Source organism: Canis lupus, chromosome 5 (assembly GCF_003254725.2).
Source record: "Canis lupus dingo isolate Sandy chromosome 5, ASM325472v2, whole genome shotgun sequence".
Taxonomy (NCBI): Eukaryota; Metazoa; Chordata; class Mammalia; order Carnivora; family Canidae; genus Canis; species Canis lupus.
In genome coordinates this window covers 29789198-29799200 of record NC_064247.1, presented here as the reverse complement: position 1 = coordinate 29799200, position 10003 = coordinate 29789198, and the positions used below count along the sequence as shown (strand labels likewise).

Here is a 10003-nt window from a genome sequence, read left to right as displayed (position 1 = left end):
AGCAAAATACCATGGACTTTCTTCAGACTTGGAACAAATGACCTTAAGATTTGTGTGGAATCAGAAAAGACCCTGAATAGCCAGGAGAATATTGAAAAAGAAAAACAGAGCCAGGGGCATCACAATGCTGGATTTCAAGTTGTACTACAAAGCTGTGGTCATCAAGACAGTGTGGTACTGACACAAAAACAGACACATAGCTCAGTGAAACATAATAGAGAACCCAGAAATCGGCCCTCAACTCTATGATCAAGTAATATTTGACAAAGCAAGAAAGACTATCCACTGGAAAAAGGACAGTCTCTTCAATAAATGGTGCTGGGAAAATTGGACATCCACATGCAGAAGAAGGAAACTAGAGCATTATCTTACACCATACACAAAGATAAGCTCAAAATGGATGAAAGATCTAAATATCAGACTAGAATTCATCAAAATCCTAGAGAACACAGGCAACACCTTTTTTGAACTTGGCCACAGCAACTTCTTGCAAGATACATCTATGAAGGCAAAGGAAACAGAAGCAAAAATGAACTCTTGGGACTTGATCAGGATGAAAAGTTTCTATACAGCAAAAGAAACACCTGCACCCCAGTGTTTATAGCAGCAAAGTCTACAATAGCCAAACTGTGGAAGAATCCTCGATGTCCTTCAACAAATGAATGATGTGGTCTATATATACAATGGAATATTAGTCATTAGAAAGCATGAATACCTACCATTTGCTTTGAGGTGGATGTAACTGGAGGGTATTATGCTGAGTAAGGTAAGTCAATCAGAGAAGGACAATCTTCATATGGTTTCACTCAGATGGGGAATATAAGAAATAGTGAAACAGATTATAGGGGAAAGGAGGGAAAATTGGAGAGGGTGACAAAACATGAGAGACTCCTATCTCTGGGAAATGAACAAAATGTAGCAGAAGGGGAGGTGGGCAAGGGGGTGGGGTATATGGGTGATGGGCACCGAGGAGGACACTTGATGGTATGAGCACTGGGTGTTATACTGTATGTGGGTAAATCGAACTTCAATAAAAATTTTTTAAAAAGAATTATATTTTTGAATATTCTTACAGTGAAGTCCTAAAAGATATTTTTCTTTACCTGGAAGGAAACACTACATATTTGCCTGAGTTTTAGTTATAATTTGTCCTTTTCCATATTAGTTCATATTTTGAACGTAGTGCTTTTTATAGACAGAAATGTTTAATTTTATGTAGCTTACACAATCGTTTTAAAAAAATATTTTCCTTCCACGTCGAAGCAAATGGTGGGTATTTGTTGTTTCTAATGGCTGAATAATATTCCATTGTATACTGGAGGGTATTATGCTGAGTGAAATAAGTCAATCAGAGAAGGACAAACATTATATGGTCTCGTTCATTTGGATAATAAAAAAAATAGTGAAACAGAATAAAGGGGAAAGGAGAAAAAATAAGTGGTAAATATCAGAAAGGGAGACATAACATGAAGACTCCTAACTCTGGGAAATGAACAAGGGGTGGTGGAAGGGGAGGTGGGCAGGGGGTAGGGGTAACTGGGTGACGGGTGCTGAGGTGGGCACTTGACGGGATGTGCACTGGGTGTTATTCTATAGGTTGGCAAATTGAACACCAATAAAAAAATTACAAAAAATAATAAATAAATAAATAAAATGAATAAATAAATAAATAAATAAATAAATAAATAAATAAATAAATAAAAAATGAAAAAATATTTTCAAAAGACCCCGAAAAGCCAGGGGAATTTTAAAAAAGGAAACCATATCTGGGGGCATCACAATGCCAGATTTCAGGTTGTACTACAAAGCTGTGGTCATCAAGACAGTGTGGTACTGGCACAAAAACAGACACATAGATCAATGGAACAGAATAGAGAACCCAGAAATGGGCCCTCAGTTCTATGGTCAAGTAATATTTGACAAAGCAAGAAAGACTGTCCACTGGAAGAAAGACAGTCTCTTCAATAAATGGTGCTGGGAAAATTGGACATCCACATGCAGAAGAATGAAACTAGACCACTCCCTTTCACCATACACAAAGATAAACTCAAAATGGATGAAAGATCTAAATGTGAGCCAAGATTCCATCAAAATCCTAGAGGAGAACACAGGCAACACCCTTTGTGAACTCGGCCATAGTAACTTCTTGCAAGATACATCCACGAAGGCAAAAGAAACAAAGCAAAAATGAACTATTGGGACTTCATCAAGATAAGAAGCTTTTGCACAGCAAAGGATACAGTCAACAAAACTAAAAGACAACCTACAGAATGGGAGAAGATTTGTGCAAATGACGTATCAGATAAAGGGCTAGTTTATAGATAAAGATCTATAAAGAACTTCTGAAACTCAACACCAAAGAAACAAACAACCCAATCATGAACTGGGCAAAAGACATGAAGAGAAATCTCACAGAGGAAGACATAGACATGGCCAACATGCACATGAGAAAATGCTCTGCATCACTTGCCATCAGGGAAATACAAATCAAAACCACAATGAGATACCACCTCACACCAGCGAGAATGGGGAAAATTAACAAGGCAGGAAACCACAAATGTTGGAGGGGATGCAGAGAAAAGGGAACCCTCTTACACTGTTGGTGGGAATGTGAACTGGTGCAGCCACTCTGGAAAACTGTGTGGAGGTTCCTCAAAGAGTTAAAAATAGACTTGCCCTACGACCCAGCAATTGCACTGCTGGGGATTTACCCCAAAGATTCAGATGCAATGAAACACCTGCCCCCCGATGTTTATAGCAGCAATGTCCACAATAGCCAAACTGTGGAAGGAGCCTCGGTGTCCATCGAAAGATGAATGGATAAAGAAGATGTGGTCTATGTATACAACGGAATATTCCTCAGCCATTAGAAACGACAAATACCCACCATTTGCTGCAACGTGGTTGGAACTGGAAGGTATTATGCTGAGTGAAGCAAGTCAATCGGAAAAGGACAAACCTTGTATGTTCTCATTCATTTGGGGAATATAAATAATAGTGAAAGGGAATATAAGGGAAGGGAGAAGAAATGTGTGGGAAACATCAGAAAGGGAGACAGAACATAAAGACTGCTAACTCTGGGAAACGAACTAGGGGTGGTGGAAGGGGAGGAGGATGGGGGGTGGGGGTGAATGGGTGACGGGCACTGAGGGGGGCACTTGACGGGATGAGCACTGGGTGTTATTCTGTATGTTGGTAAATTGAACACCAATAAAAAATAAATTTATTATTAAAAATAATAATAATAAATAAATAATGAATGAATAAATAAATAAATAAATAAAATGAAAAATATTTTCCTATAGTCTCAAGAGTTCTTCACCATCCCATATCAAATAATATACCTGATTATATTCCTTGGATTATTTCAAGCGTATATTAATACTCAGCTTATTCATCACAAACCCACGAGGAATGTGTCTAGGTCAAAGCACTCTGTTCCAAAAGCTATTACTTAGACAAACTCTAAATGCTTTAAATATCTCATTTTACTTTTTAAAAAATTTCTCACTTAGTTTAAATTACATATTACCTAAAATCTGAAAACAGCACAATTCAGAAGGCAAAATCATACCCTATCTCAGAAATGACTCTAAACTTGAGAGATTTTGAAAATGTTGGTTCTCTCGTATTTAGTAGCATTGAATTTTGTTTGTTTTAATCCTAACAACTGCAGCTGCCACTTGGTGAGAAGAAACCATCACATTCAAATTAGTATGAGGAGCATTTTGTTGTCTGGCAGCACCTGGATATGGGCATCATCAGGTCAGGTGTCAGTAGGGAACTATGCTACACTGACACTCATGAAGGAACCCTGGGGAGGAAGATGCTAGAAGATACTGAGAAAAAAGCTGAGTAAATGCAGAAACAGTTATTGTTGTTTCGAGGAACCAGCGAACTATACACATATTCTCATCAGACATCTGCTCCATGCTCATATCTCCTCTTCTGAAGAAGTCAGGCCAGCCTTCTGGTAGGATGGACAAGATGCCTGGCAGACCCTCTGCCGCACCAGGTTCCCCTCCTGAGTGGATCCCAACAATCACGCTTTTGGGTAGATCACTAAGATCAGGAGAAAGTGAGTGAAATCTCCAAGGAAAAGAGAACAAAACAAGAACAGTCAGGTGAAACCTGCAGAACCTTAAAGGCAAATCATCCTGGATGAATGACAACTCTGAACATCCCAGGACCTGAACCTGAGACCCTCAGATATGGCCAGGACACTTAACCTGGTGCAAAGGTGTTCTTGGTCAGTGGTAACCCCTGGCTACTGACCCAGAAATGGCTGGAACACACGGTTGGCTCTGTTGCCTGTGCCTTGCCACTCACTGCCTATTTTAATGAAGATGGGTAAAGATTTATGCTGAGCCAGAAGGTTCTATTTGAATCTTTTATTTTTTTATTTGTATCTTTTAAATTCAGTCTCCATTGTAATGTCTGCTTTATTACTTACTACCAAGTTCGCTGGAACCTCTTTCACTGAAACAACACTGCCTCTTTTGGGGTATGGTTTGGAACCAGTTGAGCTCCTTGGCTAATTTTTTTTCTTCCTCCAACTTTTTTTTTTTTTTTTGCTTTCTTTGTACACAATCGATCATATGATAGCTGAGAGTGTTGTCCAATCTACACGTGGGAGCATACCACTTGGAACTTTTTTGTTTTTCCGTGTAAGCTAGCTGTTTTATGAATAAACCCCAAGGTTACACAGCCATTGAAGATCAGAAAGCTGTGATACTATTTCATTGAGTTCACTTTTAAAAACTGAACAAGTATTTATTTAGCACTGAAAATGAAATGGCGTATTCAAAAAAATTGGAACATTCAAATGAAAACTGAAATATTCAGTCATTAAAATTATGTCTTTACAAACTAAAACATCTGGATAGCTGTTGTTGATGAATAATTTTATTCTGAATGTCATTCTTGCATAGAAGTAGCCACATTTCATAGTTATATGCACTTCATATTTTCTGCAAGAGAAAGCCATGGCATACTCTATAATTCAGTTCATACAAGCTCTTTTAATGAACCTCTACTTAACAGGTTCACTGGACTAATCACAAGCTTGCTTTCTTGCTTTACAACTCACTGTCAGGGCACCTGGGCTGCTCAGTTGGTTAAGCCACCAAATCTTGATTTCAGCTCAGGTCACGATCTCAGGGTTGTGAGATAGAGCAGCATAGTGCTGTGCTCAGTGGGGAGTCTGCTGGAGATTCTCTCTCCTTCTCCCTCTGACCACCTCACCAGCACACGCATGTGCACGTGCTCTTGCTCTAAATGTAGGTAAATACATCTTAAAAAGACACACAACCTCACTGATGCTATGGGTGGTGGTAGGACATTCCTGCTTGTCAGGCCCGCACAAGTCAAATCCCAACCAAGAACGAGTTGTGTTTCTTCCCAAAAACATTTATGCCAGTTGTATAATTAATGTAAAATTTGATTAAATCTGATGTTTCAATGAACTATCAGTGTAAAAAGAAAATTGTTTCTCTGAACAACTCAGTGACTCTTAAAAAATTCTTTAAATGTGAGCATAAAACTGCTGTTGATTTGATCATGGAGAAGACTACTTAAAGCATTGGGGATGAGATCATAAAAATCCAGGGAAATTTTGCCTTCCAATGGACTGCAAGGTTGAATTCCTACTTCCCTGACAGGAAAGCAGGAAGAGGAGATGCAAATGCTGCGTTGTGGGGAGGATCCTGCCTGAGTGGAGAGCTCCAGCCCCTACCTTCTGCCCTGTTCCCAGGACCTGGAAGAAACCAGGCCTGTCATCACCCCACCATCCATCAGGACGAGTAAACAGGAAGTCATTTGCCATCCTGGGGCATGTTGCCATAGAAGCCAAAACTGGGCCTTCCCCAAATGCCTCCTCTCATTCTCTGTTTGCAGAATCTTGTCACACATCATCAGGGGAGAAGGAATGAGAGGCCAGAACTAGTGAACCAGTTGGACACTGCTCAAGTGTTTGCGTCTCTAATCCCACATCATCCTCACACAGTGCCAGAATGAGCATCATCCCTGTCTTACCAGGGTGCAGAGAAGGTGCATATAGTTGTGGACCTCTGGCTGCCACCTGCAGGGTCTGGATCCCAGGGTCTGGTTCTCTGCAATTCCCCATCCCTTCAGCAAACAAATACTAACCCTCTCATAAAATACCAGCTGTTCTCAAACTTAACCCTTGAGTGTGGTATAATGAATTTTAGGTGAGTCCTTAAGTCAATAAAAGATAGGAAGAAGGTGTTTACAAATCAGTTGAAAGAAGTATTTCTAACAACACGTAGCTTCAAAACATCTATCCCAGAAATCTTCAAAATTCACAAGGGTAATCTCATTAAGCCACATATTTACTTTTAAAGTTTTAAAGTAAAAATGCTTTGAATAATATAGAAAAAATGACATTTGTAGCTGTCTGCTGAATGTACCCAGAAGGCAGAGAGCAAACAACCCCAGGTTTTCTAAGAACTCAACCAGGGAGAAGGTGCAGAACAGGGCCAAGTGCAGTTAAGAGCCAAAGAGAGAGATGCAATAGACAAGGCATGGCTTCTTATTAGAATTGAAACCTACACATCTGTAAAAAGAATGAAAGAAGATTTAGAGATGTTGACAATATAAATACTGAAAATACTGAGTGAATAAAAACAGGCTGAAAAATACAAGTTCAGTCTGATTCAAGCCATGTGTATTTATTCTAATGACCTATGAAAACACAGAAAGCCACAATATTGGGCAGCCCCGGTGGCACAGCGGTTTAGCGCCGCCTGCAGCCCAGGGCGTGATCCTGGAGACCCTGGATGGAGTCCCACGTCAGGCTCTCTGTATGATGCCTGCTTCTCCCTCTGCCTGTGTCTCTGCCTCTCTCTCTCTCTCTCTCTCTGTCTCTATGAATAAATAAATAAAATATTTAAAAAAATAAGAAAGCCACAATATTAACTTTATGTACACGAACCTTATTTAAAATAATACCAGTGGTGCCTGGGTGTCTCAGTCTGTTCAGTGACTGGCACTTGATTTCAGCTCAGGTAATGATCTCAGGGTCGTGGGATTGAGCTCAGCACCACATCTACTTGGGCTTCTCTCCCTCTTCCCCTCCTCTTGCTAACGTGTGAACATTCCCACTCTGTCTCTCTGTGTCAAATAAATGAAAAAAATCTTTTTAAAAAATAAAACGAAATGAAATAATACCCAAAAGTAAAAACATGGAAGGTAAAATACATACTAACCCCAGGGTTGCCTCTGGGATGGGAAAGAGTAAACACTGTAGGAATAAGAAGGCTCCTACTTCTGTTCCATTTTATTAAATTAAAAAAGAGATATGATACTTTCTAAAATGTAGGTGGTGGTACATGGGTTTCCTGTTACACATTCTCTTCACTGGTTTGTATGCTTGAAGTACTTCATAATTAACTAAACAGTTAAAAGTCAGCATGAGAAGCAGAGAGGGAGAGAGTGGCCCTGTCCCTTGGAAAGTCAGGCAGGTGTTTTCCCTGGGATGAAGCAGGACTCAGTCGGGATGCACAAACCAGATGGCAGACAGGGTCTGTGCCACAAGCCTGGCCTCTGTACCCTCCTCATCCCAGTGCCGTCTCCTTCAGGGTTGGGAGAATTGCAACCACATTCTGTTCCTGAGTTTTCCCTAAGCCTAGGTTTTAAGTGGTGCTGCCACTTCTTCTCCGTTCCTGTGACTTGGTTCTGAGAACGAATCCAATAGGGGTGCTTGGCTGGTGCAGGTGGGACTTTTGAGCTCAGGATTGAGCCCCACACTGGGTGTGTAGAGATGACTTAAAAATAAAAGTTTTAAAAAAGAGGAAGAAGAAGTCTTAGATAGCCTGCATTGGCTGCTAGTAATGATGGTTGGCATTGTTTTAAACTGGAACTCCCATGAACAAATCAGTGTAAGTGAATCGATTTGCGTGAAGGTTCTTAAGGCATTGTCATCTATCTGCTTCTGTTCTCTATCTTCATAGCCTGTAAATTCTTCTGGGGCACAAAACAATTTTATTTATATTTTTATCTTTGTGTCTCAGCATCTGGCGCAGTGCCTGACATCCATCAGAGCAAACATCTGTGTTCAAGATGGAGTGAAAATTCAGAAACATAGAGCACTGCACAGTAAGAGGAACATGATCAAAAGAAGGAGACTGTAGGAGAAGAATTTTGAGAAAGGCTGTGTGTTATAATGAAACACATTTACTACAAATTAGGACAATGTTTGCAATACATTTATTTCTGGTGAATTGGTCATGAGGTATGAATGCTATTCTATCTATAATGCATGCAGGTATGGGCTTTAGCTATTGCGTCTTCCCTGCTTCTGTTTTAGTTTTTTAATTATCCTGAAGTCAAACTAGTGGAAAACTATATAAAATAATACAAGCTCTTGTACAACCTTTACTTAGATAAAGACCCTTTTTAGCTATTTTCCCTACAAACTCAATGGATGGTGCACTGCATCTGCTTGTCCCACCACCTTAGTCATCTTCAATCTGGTTGGAAAACCCCTTCCTAAAACACACTTTTTAAACTCTTCATGACGTTGGCATTCCGAGGAGTTCAGGTGATTGTGTCCATCTGGATTTATGTGATGGCTTCCTCATTTTAGATGCAAGTCAAATATTTTTGGCAAAAATACTACTTAGTTGATTTTGTGTGTCTCAAAAGATATATGCATCACTACAGGGAGAATATAATGTTAGTTTTGTTCCATTATATTTTTTGAGATTTTTTAAAAATTTATTTGAGAGACAGAGCAAGAGGAGGAAGAGGGGCAGAAGGAGAGGGAGAAGCAGACTCCCCACTGAGCAGGGAGCCCAACATGGGGCTCAATCCCAGGACCCTGAGACCATGATCCGAGCTGAAGGCAGACACGTCACTGACAAAGCTCCCCAGGTGCTCCATTTTGTTCTGATATTAATGATGCTAAATATGATCACTTGTTAGGTAGTATTACCACATCACTCCTGTAAAGATACTGTTTTCTCTTTGTAAAAAGTCATCTGTGGGGTGATGTTTAAGGCCGAATATTCTTTCATTGCAGTGAACCTAGTGTACATTGGTGGTTCTTGCTTGAGCTAATTATTACATAGGTTTGCCAAAATACTGATTTTCCATTAGTCATTGTACATTTATTAGCTGGGGGAGTTTTCCCTCCATACCTACCTTTATCATTGTACTCACAGATTCTGTTTGTGTCTTCAGTGGATTATAATCCATGACCATGACCATATTATAATTTTGCTGCTCAAAGTGTCCTACATCTAACCAGTAGGAATTCCTTGGCTCTGAATCATGCTAATGCACTGCTGTAATTTCTTGAGCAGTTCTAGTTACTAGGTTAGTTACTTTCTAACCTAACAAGGCTGTCCTTTTACTTTCCCTTCTCTAAACCTGGAAGCAGCCTTTGCTCCAAGGTCCCGGTGACAGTAGGATGGTACTCATATCTCAAGGCCTGCGCCATAGACGTGCTTGTTGCTACAAAGTTGTAGGCCATGCAGGGCTCTGACCTGCCTCCACGGGCTCTGACCTTCCTCCACTGCAGTAACTTCAGCTGGTCTTCTGACAGGAGTGTGGCTTCCCTTCAACTAGTTCATCACCCTGGAGCCAGTCACCTTTCCAAAATTCACATCTGTTCTTGTCATACCTATGGCAAAAGCATGGGTGGGAATGAAAATTCATGTGCTTCGTGATGCACTTGAAACCATTTGGTTGTTGGATAAACACAAAATCATTAGCATCATCAGAGACCCCACATGGGCTGTCCTTCCCTACATCCCACTCACATTTGGTCTGCTTTATCCCAGCCCTGAATCAATAAGACAAGCATCTTTATAAGATCAGGAAATTTAGACAGACATGTGCAGAGGGTAGCAATGTGGAAAATAAGAGAAAATGTCCATGTTCAAGCCAAGGAGAGTGACCTGGGACAGATCCCACCACCGAAGGAGCCCTGCCAACACCTCAATCTCAGACTTCCAGCCTCCAGAGTGGTGAGGAAATGCAT

The 10003-nt window shown here is 40.4% G+C and overlaps 1 long non-coding RNA gene across 3 annotated transcripts in view; it reads right to left on the bottom strand.

The window, feature by feature from the left end:
• Positions 1 to 8238: 8238 nt before the first annotated feature.
• Positions 8239 to 10003, bottom strand: part of LOC112671549 (uncharacterized) — a 34027-nt gene continuing 32262 nt past the window's right edge. For all 3 annotated transcript variants that reach the window (XR_004815794.2, XR_003143686.3, XR_003143685.3), the window contains one exon: positions 8239 to 9643. This is a non-coding gene — a long non-coding RNA (uncharacterized LOC112671549). The remainder of the gene's footprint in view (positions 9644 to 10003) is intronic.